Below are 15,300 nucleotides of genomic sequence, written 5' to 3' on the forward strand. Positions count from 1 at the left end.
GAAAGTAATCAAAGAGAACTTGCAAGGGATGGGGCACAAGGGGTCTGTACGTTTAATCCATAAACAATTACGGGCAGACTTAATTGACGCAGGCACCTCAGTAGAAAAAATAAAGAGCCTAATGCTATGTTGACGGGACTCTGGCGAAAGCTGCTTAAGGAAAAAAGATATCAGCCTCTGCCTCCGTGTAAATCTGTGCCCCTGGTTATCATGTCCACAGCACCCCCTGAGGAAAGTAAGTCTGCTGTAAGGGTGGGGCCATAGTTGCCTGCAAATACAGATGATAGCAGGCGATTGGAAGTCTCACCTAGAACTAGTTACCCACTGGTTTCTAACAAACTATTTGCACATCGTAGCCCTTAGTGATAACAGAGCAGAGTGCACACTCATCTATGGAACTCCCCAGAGATTGAATAGGCCTCTAAAGGTGATAGATGGGTGTGGGGGGAAAGCCATATGAGTAGTACAAACTACCTAACATTACAGATTGGGCTCCTCACCCCTGAAAGTATATTGCATGCCTTTCTCCCATTCCCAAATGTTTACTACGGGTAGGTGTGTTACAAGACCTAGACTTGACCATTGCCACCGATGAATTTTGCCTTTGCATCTACACAGTGAAAGTGACTATATGAGGTGGGTGGGTTCGTCCCCATGCCTCTGACCCGGCCCAGGAGTCACCCATTCCAAACAGTACGGATATGCTCAAATCAGTGACACATTACAGGAACTGGCCAGACTGGGGACCGTACAACCAGCACAGAGCCCATTTCATACTCCTCTATGGCCGTGAAAAAACCTGATGGTAGTTGGAGAATGACAGTTGATTATCGAGAGTTGAATAAGGTTGTTCCTCCTATTCACATAGCAGTGCCAACTATTGCAATGCTTCTCGAGAGACTTCTTGGCCCAGTTGGGAGAGTTCCATTAGGTGTGAGGCTTAGCTAATGCCTTTTTCACTATCCCACTAGCTGAAGATAGCCAAGGTCAACTTGCATTTATGTGGGGAGGGCAGCAGAGGGCTTTCCAGGTTTTGTCACAAGGGCACCTATATAGCCCTACCATCTGTCACAGAATGGTGGCAGCTGATCTAGCAAGATGGGAAAAGCCACCAACTGTTGCTGTGTTTCACTATATTGACAATATTATGCTTACTTCTGATGGTATTATATCTCGAGAAGCGGCAACCCTGAAATTATAGTGTCTTCTAATGAGCCAAGGGTGAGCCGTCACGGACAGTCCGTAAAATTCTGAGGGGTGGTTTGGCTGGATAAGACAAAGGTCGTTCCAGTAGTGGTCATAGATGAAGTTCAAATGTGTACAACTCCCTGCGCTGTAAAGGAACTGCAAGCCTTTATAGGCTTATCTAATTACTGGAGACACTTTATACCCCACCTACCTCAGATACTTCAACCATTATATAGATTAATAGGCACTGTTCTTGGTTTGTTTTTGTTTTGTTTTTGTACCAGGGATTGAACTTGGCACCTCATACATGGGAAGCAGGTGCTCCATCAACTGAGCTACACCCGCTCCCCTAGATTAATAAAAAGGGGGGCTCAATGGCATTGGGACACTGGGGCCGAGTAAGTATCCAAACCAGCAAAAATAGCTGTAAAACAGATCCAGTCTCTAGGTACTTTAATGGCGGGGCAACTTTGTGAATTGGAGGTTGCCAGCTACCCAAAAGAGTTCGGGCGGGGCCTGTGGCAAATTCAAAACAGGAAGTGAGTACCACTCGGGTTCTGGTGCCAGCTTTGGGAAGGAACAGAACAACAATACTGTGCAGTCCTATTGAAAAACAACTGTTAACAGTGTGTCTTGCTTTTATGCAGACTGAGCCCTTGAACTTGCTGATAACTGTGCTAACGTGGCGAATAAGTGGGTGGGTCAAAGACACTTGTGTTCGGTCTAAAAGTGCTTGTTCTCAGGCTAGCACACTGCAAGAATGGCATGCTCATTTGTAACAATGGAGTTTGCTCCATTCTAGTTTACTGTTTAAGAGTTAACATGAATTATTGGGGCCAGTTACATACATAGAGCATCCTAACTCCCCTACGCCATCCACGCTAGCAATAGAGAAAGTAGCATCTGTAATAGAGGATGTAGGAGCCCCATCAGAGGGTGCCTGTATACTGATAATTCCTGCAGAGGACAACCCCCCCTGTGGCAAGCGACAGCAATTCAAATAACTATGGATGCCATATGGATGGATGAAGGAGAACGTCAGAGCACTCAGTGGCCTGAGCTACGAGCCATCTGGATGGTTCTAGTCCATGAGCCTATGCTGATCCCCATATGCACTGAAAACTGGGCCATGTCTCATGGTCTGACTGCCTTGGTTGGGACAATAGCAAGAGGAGAAATGGACCATAGCTTAGAAGGACATGTGGGGTAAAGCCCTGTGGGAAGATATCTGGGTTCGAGCCCCAAGCCCAGATCCTAAACAACCATCTGGCCCATTCCAGCCCATACATCAGGCATGCCTCTGGGAAATTCGGAAGCCAACACCTTAGCTAAAATTAGATGGGTCGATGAAAACCACGACCGAGCAGACTGGCTACACCATACATTGGGGCATAAGGGTCCTAGGAATAAGGGGTCCAAGGTATGGGAATTAAGTAAAAGGTTACATCTCCCTTTGAAATCTAGTGACGTGCTTACAGCCTATGGTGGAGGCACCCCTACCCCATAATATAGGGCTGATGCTGCGGGGAATTCACGCCGGGCAATGCTGACAAGTAGATTGTATAGGACCCCTGTCAGATGGACAAAAGGCCACATCTAGCCTTGTAGATACCACTTCAGGTGTTCTGTGGGCTTTTGGGTGTCAACAAGTGAATCAAACTTGAACAATACAAGGACTTGAGAAAGTTTCCTGTGTGTGTATGTGTACCCACAACACATTGACAGTGACTAAGGCACCCATTTTACAGGTCAACAAGTCCAGGACAGGGTGCAAGAAAGAGAAATTGCCTGACATTGTCATCTGCCATACAACCCCCAGGCCACTGGCCTGATAGGAAGAATGGGATTTTAAAACAACGGCTGCAGTAGTTATCCCCAAACCACTCATTGCATGGATGGGCCCCTCCTTAACAGGAAGCCATTAGGCTAATGAAATAGTGTACCCATAGCTGGACACACCTCAGCACACGAGGGGTTCAGCACCCTGAAACCTGTCTTATCAGCAATAAGAACAGAGGTGACACTGGAATGAAGGATTCCTCTAATTGTAACAGACCAGGACCTCGTATTGAGATTGCCACAGGCCACACCCAAAGGCACCCACCAAATTTGGTGGGGCTTAGACTGGAAAATGCTACCCAAGTGGATAGGTATTCTTATTCATTGGGGAGAGGGAAAGAAATTAGCAATAACTCTGACTCCTGTTACATATGTACAAGGTCCCTGTTGCTCTAGTTTACAGACAACCTCCTTTATATTAATAGAAGGGGAGGCAAAAATTGTACTCGTATTATGGCTTAATACACAGACCCCTTTGTATAATGTCCTACGCAATGCCACAGAACCCTTAGGCGCTAAAGTTCGGTACACCTTTCCGGGGAAGAAACCAATGTGGAGAACTATCTTGACAGGAGATGGGCTCGTAGCTTGCATATGACAGAATGGTCATGACGTTCCAATGTTAGTCCCTACAACATTTTGAATTTTGTCCTTAGGTTAATATTTCTAATCTTTACAACAGAAGGAGATGAGTTCCTGAGTGGCTGTAATTCATAACCAGACTGACTGCTGGCTGTGCCGACAGTTGCCGACTTCTGCCAGAGATGAAATGTCTTAGACAATACTGCCTTTTTACCTAACAGAGTGGGGTTTGGGGATGTGCTTTACTCATTTTCCTCATGACATTAGCGGGTATTGGTATTAGTGTATGTGTCTTATACTGTTGTTGTGGCCTCTGCCTCCAGATGTGCTCCTCAATTACTGTGTGGGATATTTGTAGAAGGAGGTGGAGGGCATGTTGAATGTAAGAGTAGGTTTTATGTGGGGTGGATTGTGAGGCCAGAAACAATAGAATCCATAAATTCCAAGATAAGACAAAACAAACTCTCCTGTAAGTGTATCTTAAAGTGCATGTGCACATTCCTAAGTACATTAACTACCTGTACTAGAACCACTCTTGCTACATATCAGTAACTTCAAAGAGATATCTTAAAATATATTTTACGGGCGGCAGACGTGGCCCAGTGGTTAGGGCGTCCGTCTACCACATGGGAGGTCCGTGGTTCAAACCCCGGGCCTCCTTGACCCATGTGGAGCTGGCCCATGAGCAGTGCTGATGCGCGCAAGGAGTGCCCTGCCACGCAGGGGTGTCCCTCACGTAGAGGAGCCCCACGCGCAAGGAGTGCGCCCCGTAAGGAGAGCCGCCCAGGAATGGCGCCGCACACACGGAGAGTTGACACAACAAGATGACACAACAAAAAGAAACACAGATTCCCGTGTCGCTGACAACAACAGAAGCAGACAAAGAAGACGCAGCAAATAGACACACAGAACAGAAAACCGGGGTGGGGGGGGAAGGGGAGAGAAATAAATAAATAAATCTTTAAAATATATATATATATATATATTTTACGATCTTGCAAATCCCGACTTGACTCTGTGCCTGCCTGATTCTTGCCCCATATAGCCCCCGTACCCTGCTGGGTGGCACGGAGCACTACTCTGGACGTCCTCCAGCTGTCCAAAACCAGCTTCCTGGTCTGTAAGTTCCCTAATAAACTGTTGCTGTTTTGCTCTATAGAATGGCCTGCTTTTTTTTCAGTCTTAAGGGCCCATCAAACTTTGGCAGAGCATGTTCTGTAGGTTCACAACCGGATAGGAATGCTTCCTTAAAATATGGTCAGAATCTCAGGTGAGCCTGGGTATGCCTTTTTAAACAAACATCCCAGGTTATTTTTTTACACATTCATTCCCCCCATCCCGAGGGTTCCACAAACATCACTGGATGGTTTGCAGTGTTTGTGTGTTTAATTTTATTGTGGTAAAATATACATGACATAAAACTTACCATTTTTACCATTTTTAATTATACCGTTGATACCACCAGAACAGTTAATTCCAATAGAAGGGTCCACCTAATCTGGTGCCACAAAGGAGAAAGTGATTTATTGTAAATGTACAAGCAAGGAAGTTGGAGGGGGGCAATCTCCCCAAAACCAGTTCAAAGTGAGGATTTAGGGTAGGGTTTTTATAGGTAAAGGAGAGAGGTGGGGAAAAGAAAAGCAAATTTTAACAAAGCGATGATATTGTATTTTCCAGGGGTCTTGTGAGGAGGGTACGTGCAATTTTTCAGTCCTCTGTTGCTTCAAGCACATCCAACTTGTTCCAGTTTTCCTGGTTTCAGTGGCTCATTAACTACAGTTTAGATATTTTTGTGCAAGTACCTATGTGCAAAGTCTTCTTGACTCCCTTTCAGCTGACCGCTTCAGGAATGTCCACCTTTGGTCGTTCTTGGGGAGGGAGTCCCTGTTTCACTGGACCATAGGGCGCTCCTGACGCCATTCTGTGGTTTTGCTAAGATGTTATCTTATTTCTGTAAGCAAAACTGAGAAGGTCTGGTTAATGTGCTTCTGGGAATTAAGAACACAGTGTAAACTACTAAGGTTAACTTAATAGAAAACTAGCTCAGCTAGGCCTGGGAAAAGTATTAGAAATTTCGGAGCTGCTTCAGTGAAGAAATTTTTCGTAAGCACATTTTGCCGCTGTCACAATTCAATGGCATTAAATACACTTATAGGGTTGTGCAACCATCATCACGGTGTACTTCCAGAACTTTTCCACTCCCTCAAGCAGAAATTCCGTACTTATTAAGCAATAACTCCTCATTCCCCCTCTTTCCAGCTCCTGGTAACATCTAATTCACCTCTCTTTATAATTTGTCTATTCTAGATATTTCATATCAGTGGAATTATACAATGATTGTCCTTTTGAATCTGTCTTATTTCACTTGGCATAATGTTTTCAAGGTTCACCCATGTTGTAACATGTATCAGAACTTAATTCCTTTTTATGGCTGAATAATATTCCATTGTATGGATAGACCACATTTTCTTTATCCATTCCTCTCTTGGTGGACACTTGGGTTGTTTCCATCTTCTGGAGCATGTGTAATTTTCCATGTTTAACTTTTCTAGGAACGGCCAAACTGTTTCCCACAGAGCCTGCACCATTTCAAAATCCCACCAGCAACGTATGAGCATTCCATTTTCCCCACATCCTCACCAACACTTGCTATTTTCCTTTTTTAAAATTATTATATCCAGCCGAGTAGGTGTGAAGTGGAATCTCAGTGTAGTTTTTCTTCAGTAGTCATATTCTCTGCTAAAACAAAAAGTAGTTGCAATTCCATGCAATACAGAAGCTGGTGTACAAAGTCACGGGAACTGAGACATCTTATAAAAAGTGGGGTTAAAGATGACTTTGCATTTTTTTGTGTGATTTGTTTTGAGGGTCTGACTCTTCCTTGGTCACCTGAACTCAGCAAAGAAATGGGTTATCTTGACGAAACAGCAGCAGCCGACCCACAATAGAAACTGACAAATTCCAAAAATTAAAAAAAGCATGATTATCCCCCCAAATCTGTCCCTGCTTCCTCCCTCTGCAATGTGCTTTTTAAACTCGTGGTTGGTTAGTTTTTAGAAGAGTTTGATTACTAACTTTTTAAATCCTGAAAAGCAGACTGTGAAACAAGCACCTGGAAGAATTTACGACAAATCGTATGAGGGTCTGGCAGGCTGAGGGGCTGGAGCAGGGATGGGATGAATGGACAGGACGGGGTCCTGCCTTCGGTCACTGTGGCCTCACCAGGTGACCAAGGAAGAGGGCCAAACAAGGAAGACGTGAGGAAGAGGAGGAGGACGTGCGGGGGCTGTGAGTGTGGCTATCAGCTGCCTGTACCTCGACTGGGGAGGGCTGTAGCTGCTGATGGTGGGGTGCTGGGATAGGCACTGGAGCCAGGGATATGGCGTTCGTGTTGCTAACGTGCTAATGGCCCCAGCAGTGCTGTCGGGTGGCGGCTGTGTGGGGTGGGAGCCTGGTTGTAGCTGCCTCAGCTGCGCAAGTTGTCCTGGCTGTTGTTACCCCAGTGGTTCTCGTGTCACCTCCACCCCCCCAACCTGCAGTTGAAACCCCCTGGTAGTTGCCTCCTCCTCCACTGTCTCCTGCTGGGTTCTGAAAGCCCCCCGGGAAGAGCCCCCCAGCTCCACGGCTCTGAAAGCCACCCCCTCAGTCGTCAAAGCACCTTTCAGAGGGCGGCCCGGCCTTGCGGCCTTCCTCATCGTGTTGCTTCCCCAGCTGGTCTGCTTCTTGCCCTTGCACTTCAGTGAACTTCAGCCAGGAAGTCCCCGATGCCTGGCAACGAGAAGTTGGCTTTCGTTTCTAATATGGCCTAATCTGGGACATCCATCCCTTCCTGTTTGGTTGGCTTTATTCTTTGGTCTTTTAGGTCCTCGTGCATGGGACAAATTACAATGGTCTTGCACTGGAAGCTTGGGCGATCTCATTTTTCATCTCTGCGCTGACCTACAACTGTGGCAGCGGCGGTCTGAGCCTGGCGGGGGGACGGGCGGCCGTGGGCCAGGCGACTCTTCCCGGAGGCGAGGGCGAGGCGGGAGACTTGGCCGAGTCTCCGGCGGAGGCGTGCAAGGTGTGGAGGGCGGCGGGGACGAAGGAGACGAGACACCCTTGTGGAGCTGTAACAGAGCCGTTTACTGGGGAATGTACAGAGATTATATAGGGCTGTGGCGGAGGGGCGGGCAGAGTTCTTGCTGGGATGCCGTATAAGGCGTGCTGGGGAGACTTTCGATGAGGATTGGTAAGGAGCAACACGGAACTGCTAGGAGGGGGGGTGCGGGAAGGGGCGGGAATGGCGTCACAGCGAGGGGAGGCGGGAAGAGGAGGGGGAAGGGGGAGTGGGGGAGCCGTCCGGATGTTGCCTTTTGGCGGGAACAGTGGGCGTAGCCTAGATGACTGGGCGGGCTTTGGAGCGCCGCATACCAACTGCCGGAGGACGTGGCATCCGTACCGGCCGCCTCGTAGTGGGCCTGGGTGGGCTGAGGGCTTGCGCCCGTACCAGCCCTTCCCTTGACCACTGGCTCCAGGTTACGTGTCTACCTTCCGCCAGGGCTGGCCCCTACTGAGGAGGAGGCTATCCCACACACAACCATGCGGTGTCTCTTGCGGGCAGCGGTCTTGGATGAGGCGTTTGAGGCACTGGGCGGCTGGATGGATCAGGTTGTACCCGTGGCCGGCGGTGGTCCACCCCTGCCCCTTATCTGTGATGGCACTGGTACCCAGGATGTTATATTTCTTGGAAGGGTGGAGGTGGCATGTTTGATGGCTCATGTGGTTTTTTATTTTTTTTTCAAATTACTTTATTTCAAATTCAAAAAAATAAACAAAAAAAGGCAGTTCAACAAGTTATGGACACATTACTCCTAAAAACTTCTGTCCAGGAGAAACAGATGTGGCTCAAGCAATTGGGCTCCCGTCTACCATATGGGAGGTCCAGGGTTCAATTCCCCGGGCTTTCTGGTGAAGGCAAGCTGGCCCGTGTGGCAAGCTGGCCCAAGTGGAGATAAAGAAATAAAGAAAATTTAAAAAAAGGTCCGTCCAGGTCCTTTTATCTGGCATGTGGTCTTGCCAGCAGCAGGCAGGCTTACCTTCATCAGAATCTCACATTCTGCCCCACTCTCTGGTCCAATGGGGCCCCAGTTCTGTTCAGTAAGGAGAAGGTTCTGGATGAAAATGAAGCCAGGACCTGAGGGTAGAGGGCCCGACCCTCCAAGTCTTCCTTGTGGATTCAGAAGGCGATGCCTGTGCACTTCCTGTTCTCGGTAAAGGCAAGGTCCGCAACGTTCCCACAGTCAAAGTCCGCAAAGCAGCCAATCATCTCCTTCTGGGCAAACTTGATTCCCTAGTTTTTGAACTGGCTATCGGTGGAGTTCTTCCCAGTGCCTGCACAGCCAGAGGAGAGGGGCTCTTTGCCTAGCTGGGCGCGGCGGAAGTCCAGGGACCAGCTGATGCGGGTGACGTGGAGGTTAGGCTCTGTAGATGGCAGGTGCTGCATGGAGATTTCCTCACGGAGCTTCATCCGGAAGCACACCTGTCCCCTTCTGGTCCCATAAATGCCTCGGGCTCCAGACCACAGATATGCCAACCCGTTGGACTGTGAGTGGCTCACCACTGCTCCCATCTGGGGCAACCTTGTCACAGTTGTGTGTGTCCATGGCAACGAGGGTGTTGCCAAAGTCGTCGTCATTATCTGTGGAGGGAGGCTGAGGAGGGCCGCCCCTCCTCTCTTTATGGTCCTTTGAGTGCCCCTGTCCTCAGTTTTCCTCCATAAGGCCTCTTGTGACTCTGGAGCTGCTCTTTTGGGCTTCGGCTGATGAGCACCCAGGGGAAGAAAGTTGCTCAGTGCTTCTTGCTTCATCTGTCTTCACTGCTGGGCACTAGGCCTACTGCTGCCACTCCATTTCTGCAGGTTCCCCTCCTGGCCTAACTGTTCCCTTGCTTGATGGCCTGGGTCTCGTAGAATTGGTTCTGCCTGGCACCTTGTGCCCGGCTTGCCCTGATTCGCCGCTGGCCTCAATCTCTTGCTCGCCATCAAGCTCCCTGGCCTCCAAGTGCCACCTGCAGCCGCTCAGTTACCTTAGCCTTGGGGCCACAAGTGTCCAGGCCGTGGTGTTGGAGCTCCTTGTGAAGTTTATTCACCTTCAGAAACCCGTGGCCCAGGCTCCTTGAGCTCTGTCCTCCTTTGACATTTTCTACAAGGAGGCAAAGTGGCGTAGTTTTGATTGGCATCTTCCTAATGACGAATGAAGTTGAGCCTCCCAGGTTTTTTTTCACACATTTACTTTCTTCCTTTGTATTTGTTGTTGGTGTTTTTAGGAGGTATCGGGGATTGAACCTGGGACCTTGTACGTAGGAAGCAGGCACTCAACCCCTGAGCTACATCCGCTTCCCCCCACATTTACTTTTTTAAAAAAAGATTTATTTTTTATCTCCCTCCCCTCCACCCCCCCCCCCCCCCGCCTCTCCTGTCCCCACTGCCCTGCTGTTTTTGCTGTCTGTATCTATTCACTGTGTGATCTTCTGTATCTATTTCTCTTTTGGTCTTCTCTTCTCATTTTTTCTCCTCTAGGATTCACCAGGATTTGATCCTAGGGACCTCTGATGTGGAGAGAGTTTCCCTGTTAATTGCGCCACCTCAGTTCCTGGTCTCTGCTGTGCTTCACCTTGACTCTCCCCTTCGTCTCTCTTTTGTTGCATCATCATCTTGCTGCGTGACTCATTTACGTGGGCACTGGCTCACCATGCAGGCCCTCATGCGGGCACTCGGCTCACCAAGCAGGCACTGGCTCACTGCACAGGCATGCTTTCTCTTTTTCTTTTTCACCAGGAGGCCCCAGGGATCGAACCCAGTTCCTCCCACATGGTAGGCAGAAGCTCTATCATTTGAGCCACATCCGCTTCCCCACATTTACATTTAATAACCAGTGTTCTTTTTTTTCAAAAAAAGATTTATTTATTTATTTATTTCTCTCCCCACCCCCCAGTTGTCTGCTCTCTGTGTCCATTTGCTGTGTGTTCTTTTTTGTCCGTTTGTGTTGCATGGCAGGGCACTCCTTGCACACATCAGCACTGTGCATGGGCCAGCTCCACACGGGTCAAGGAGGCCCAGGGTTTGAACTGCGGACCTCCCACGTGGTAGGCGGACGCCCTATCCACTGGGCCAAGTCCGCCACCTAATAACCAGTGTTCTAAGATGAAGGCACTAATAGAAGAGAAAAGGTTAAAATCTCGGATTAGATAATATTATTCTTACTATTGGAATATGGCATATGCTTATAAATATTCAAATTATGGTTCTTAAGACAGGAGGTAGATAAGGATCTCCTGGAAGCTTGCTAAGCCAATTGCAGCTGTCATTCATCTTTTATGAAACCCAGCTCTTCAAAGATCACTGGTATTCCCAAAGAGTAGGGGAGTAGTTGCCCACTCTAGCTTCCTACTTATCCTCCTACCCAGAAACAACTTTTATCCATTCCTCCCCTGTCTTGTTTCCCTCCCTTCACTGTTCAGATCCTCCTTTATGTTTATCGCCCTCTTAAATAGTTCCCCTTCCTAAATATAGTGTGATTGTGAATTTTTCAGCGAATGTCAAAGTAGTTCATCTTCACAAAAAGTGAGTGACCCCATTTTTAGGTAATACTTGCATTTTCCTACCCTTCCTCCTCAGGTCAGACCCTTATAATGAGCCTGGTGCTCAGAATCTGTCTTGGGTTGTGATGATCGAGCACCTGCTTCCTTCCACCCACCCAGCTATGTGGTTCTTCCAAGCCTTGACCTCCTGCCCGTAGTGGGTTGGTGCAGAGATGGCACTGGACCAGCTCAATCAGAAACCTTCCCCACGATCTTCAAATATGAGATTAGAGAGAGCCGGGATAAATCCTTCCCTTTTGGTAGGAGCTGTATGATTTGAAATTCAGGAGCTATCAGGGTCCATGTGATGGAGAAGGCCTATTAGTTACGATTGTGTTCATCTGTGAGCTACAGCCAGCAAGCAAAATTATGGCTTTTAAAAGAGTTGTTTCTCTTATTAAGAAAAAATGATCCAAACTATGGAAACAAGGCCAAAGAATGACCAAAGAATGTCCTTACAATGTCATAATGTAAGATTGTCCAAAAGTCCTGCCCAAGGATTATTTTTTTCTCTAGAAGAATGTATTAGTTGGCCAAAGGGGTGTGATGCAAAATATCAGAAATTGGTTGGTTTTTATAAAGGGTATTTATTTGGGGTAGGAGCTTACAATTACCAGGACATGAAGCATAGGTTACTTCCCTCGCCAAAGTCTATTTAGAGCAAGATGGCTGCCAACATCTATGAGGGTTCAGGCTTTCTGGGTTCCTACGTTCCTGGGGCTTGCTTTTCTCTGGGTTCTGGGTTCTTTCCTTCCTGGTGCTGGCTTCTCTTTCCTCTGCATGCTGACGTCCTGTGGTTCCAGTTTAAGTCTTTAGCATCAAACTTCAACATCAAAACTCCAACATCAGAGAAACCCTCAACTCTGTCCTTTGCCATGCCTTTTATCTCTGAGTCCCCACCCACCAAGGGGATGGGGATGCAACGCCCTAATCCTAACTCAATCATGCCCAGGTACAGATCAGATTAAAAGCATAATCCAATATTTCTTTTTGGAATTCATCAAGTATATCAAATTGCTACAAAGAATATACCTTTGCTTGTTATACTACTATTGCTGTTAATTAGGGTTTTGTACTCTGTAAATGTACACATCAACTTGTATGTTTCATCCAATAGAGATGCCTTGTAGAAAAGATAGCCCCAAAGGTTATGGTTTTATTGTCCTGTAGAATATTAACAGTTTTGTCTCTCACTTAAATTTATTTCACCATGTCTCTCCTGTTTGAATATATACATTTCTGCTTCACAGATACTCTTTGAATCAGTCAACTTTTCTACCTGCAAGTTTCCTCATCAATGAATTAAGTAAAAATTGCTCTTTTGAAAGTAGCAAGCAGTGGAATATGGAGAAATTGTCTTTAAAGCACTCTCAGTATCATGGGGATAGAAGCATCTTTTTCCTGATAGTTAATATACTCCATTGTGGAAAAGACAGTGCATACCTTCACAGTACACTGAAAAAACATGTATCGCATGATGGCCATTTAGTCAGATTACTTTCATGCTAAATCAAGAAACACTGTTTTGAAGTCCAACTGTCCTGTTATCATGCCCCCCCCCCCCACCACCACACACACATACAAGTTTTCCTGGTAAAATTCCCTGATTTTCCTTTGGGAGACCAGCCCTTCTCCTATCTCAGACCCTGTGTTTTGGGGAGAATTAAATCCATCCCCATTTCAAGGCATGCATGGTGACCCAAGGGTGGCCGTCAAATATTTGCTTGCCCTTGGCCACAGAAACTGACTTGTGTGACCCAGTTAGACTGAGCCAATGAGATTAAATAGACTTTAGGAAGGATTTTTGAAACAGGGGCTTGTTGAACTTGAACCCGAGAGCATATGAATTTGGAGCAGCCAGAAGGCACTCTGGGAGCCTGTAAATGAAGTTAACAGCAGAAAATGAAGAGGAATGATGGAGACAAAATAACTTGTGATGATATGGCTTGAGTGCTTGAATGAAGTTGTGTGAGCAAATAAATGCTCTATGACGTTAGGCAGTTTCAATTGCTTTTCTGTCACTTGCCACCAGTCTGGCTCACCTAGCAAAGCCCTTCATTTCTCATTACTTAGCTGTACTACCCGAGTACTAGCGCCCACGATAATTTTTTACCTAGATGAAAAATCACTTTTGTAACCTGGATATTCAGAGATTAAAAAAAAAACATTGAGCACTTCTTTCTCATATACGTTCATTATATATTTTTTGTCTTTATTTTTTTAATATTTCATTAAAAAAATGAAGTTCCCATATACCCCCACCCCCCTCACCCCACTCCTCCCCCCATAGCAACAACCTCCTCCATCATCATGAGACATTCATTGCACTTGGTGAATACATCTCTGAGCACCGCTGCACCTCATGGTCAATGGTCTACATCATAGCCCACAGTATATGTTCATTATAAATGAAAAGAGCAAATTTACCGTAACTGTAATTTGAATGATCTATTCACATAAATATGATAAGTGCTTGTCTATAGTGGATGCCATTGTTATTAGGTGATGTACAATCATTTGATAAGAGAAGTTTGTCAACAAGCCCTTCCCTTTTCCTTCCTAGCACACATTATTAACTTTGTCAGTGGTTTTATGAACTTCTTGGCAGTAATACAACTTGAAGCTTTAGAATCCCGGAAAGCACAATTTTTAGCTTATTCTGGAACATTTTAGTTACTTCACCAGAAAGGTCATTGTGCTTTGTTTGAAAAGTATTCGAAGGCTTCAGTGGCTTTTTGCCACTATTTGATAGTTTTGTAATGGGCAAAGCACAGGGGGTTAGAGACAAATAGAATCTAATTTTCATGTAATTATTGTATTTCTTATTCCTATTCTTTTTTGTCTGCCCATCACCCTTACAGATTCTCTTGTCCCAGAAATACAAAGTCATACTCTATATTCATGCTGATGTCTTAGGTACTATTTAAATTTATGAAGTTATTCTGTATTGTACTATTTATATAACTTTTCCTTTACTTTTATGCTTCAATGGACTGCTGGTCCATTTCTACAAAATGGGAATCTAACGAAGCACTACGGTTACCAGGGAAAATGCAAATTGGACAATCGTAAATAATATGTAAATGACATAAAAATACATAAGCTGAGATAAAATATACTCTGTTAACTGTTAGCTGAAAGGAACTGACTCATTGAGTCTTCGTGGTGAATGCACAGACTTTAGGATTGTAATGATATTGAGGACATATGAAGTTTCTGTGAAAATCATAATTTGTTTTACATTGCAAACTTAGGAAATGTATGTGTACACTATTGTGTCAATTTTCCTCTGCCTCTGAGACTCCTGGACTGTACGTGGGCTCCAGGCATCCCCAGCGGTCTGAGGCCACACTTGACCAATATTTCCCAGGGGATACTTGTTGGAGGGTAACCAAGTAGGTGGTTGTGGATAGGAAAGCCGTGACAGTAGGACAGAGTATCATTTGCATCAACAGTGTGAGTAACAAAATGTGAATAGTCCACAGGTTGGTTGGGAAGTATGTTAAAAAAGAGTCTTATTAGGTAAAAATGGACATGTACCAAGATAATTGTTTTTAAAAAGTTAATTATTCTACATATTTATACCTTACCTCGTTCTTTTTTGAAATTCCTCCCTGCCCGCCTCATTTTGTGCTTACTCTCTGCTCTCTATGTCCACTTGCTGTGTATTCTTCTGTGTCTGCATGGGAGAGAGGCATTCAATCGCTTGCGCCACCTCAGCTCCCTGGTCTGCTGAGTCTCTTATTGTCTCTTCTCTGTGTCTCTTTTTTGATGCATCATCTTGCTGTGCCAGCTCTCTGTGTGGGCCAGCTCTCCACTTGGGCCAGCTTGCCATGTGGCCAGCTCACCTTCACCAGGAGGCCCAGGAATAGAACTCTGGTCCTCCCATATGGTAGACAGGAGCCCAATTGCTTGAGTCACATCCACTTTCCCACCTCGTTCTTAAATGAGCTGATGTGAGGCAGAATTTTAATTTAGTTTAAAAAAGGAAAGAAAAAAAATAAAACAAAATTTACCTAGAGTTAGCCCTACTCAGTAATTTTTATAAGAAGTAAAACGTGGAATTACAAA

The 15,300-nt window shown here is 45.9% G+C and overlaps 1 pseudogene; it reads right to left on the minus strand.

Annotated features, from left to right (window-relative positions):
* Positions 1 to 8,127: 8,127 nt before the first annotated feature.
* LOC101430050 (heterogeneous nuclear ribonucleoprotein U-like protein 1 pseudogene) lies at positions 8,128 to 9,828 on the minus strand (annotated as a pseudogene).
* Positions 9,829 to 15,300: the final 5,472 nt, after the last annotated feature.

This window comes from Dasypus novemcinctus, chromosome X, assembly GCF_030445035.2.
Source record: "Dasypus novemcinctus isolate mDasNov1 chromosome X, mDasNov1.1.hap2, whole genome shotgun sequence".
Lineage (NCBI taxonomy): Eukaryota > Metazoa > Chordata > Mammalia > Cingulata > Dasypodidae > Dasypus > Dasypus novemcinctus.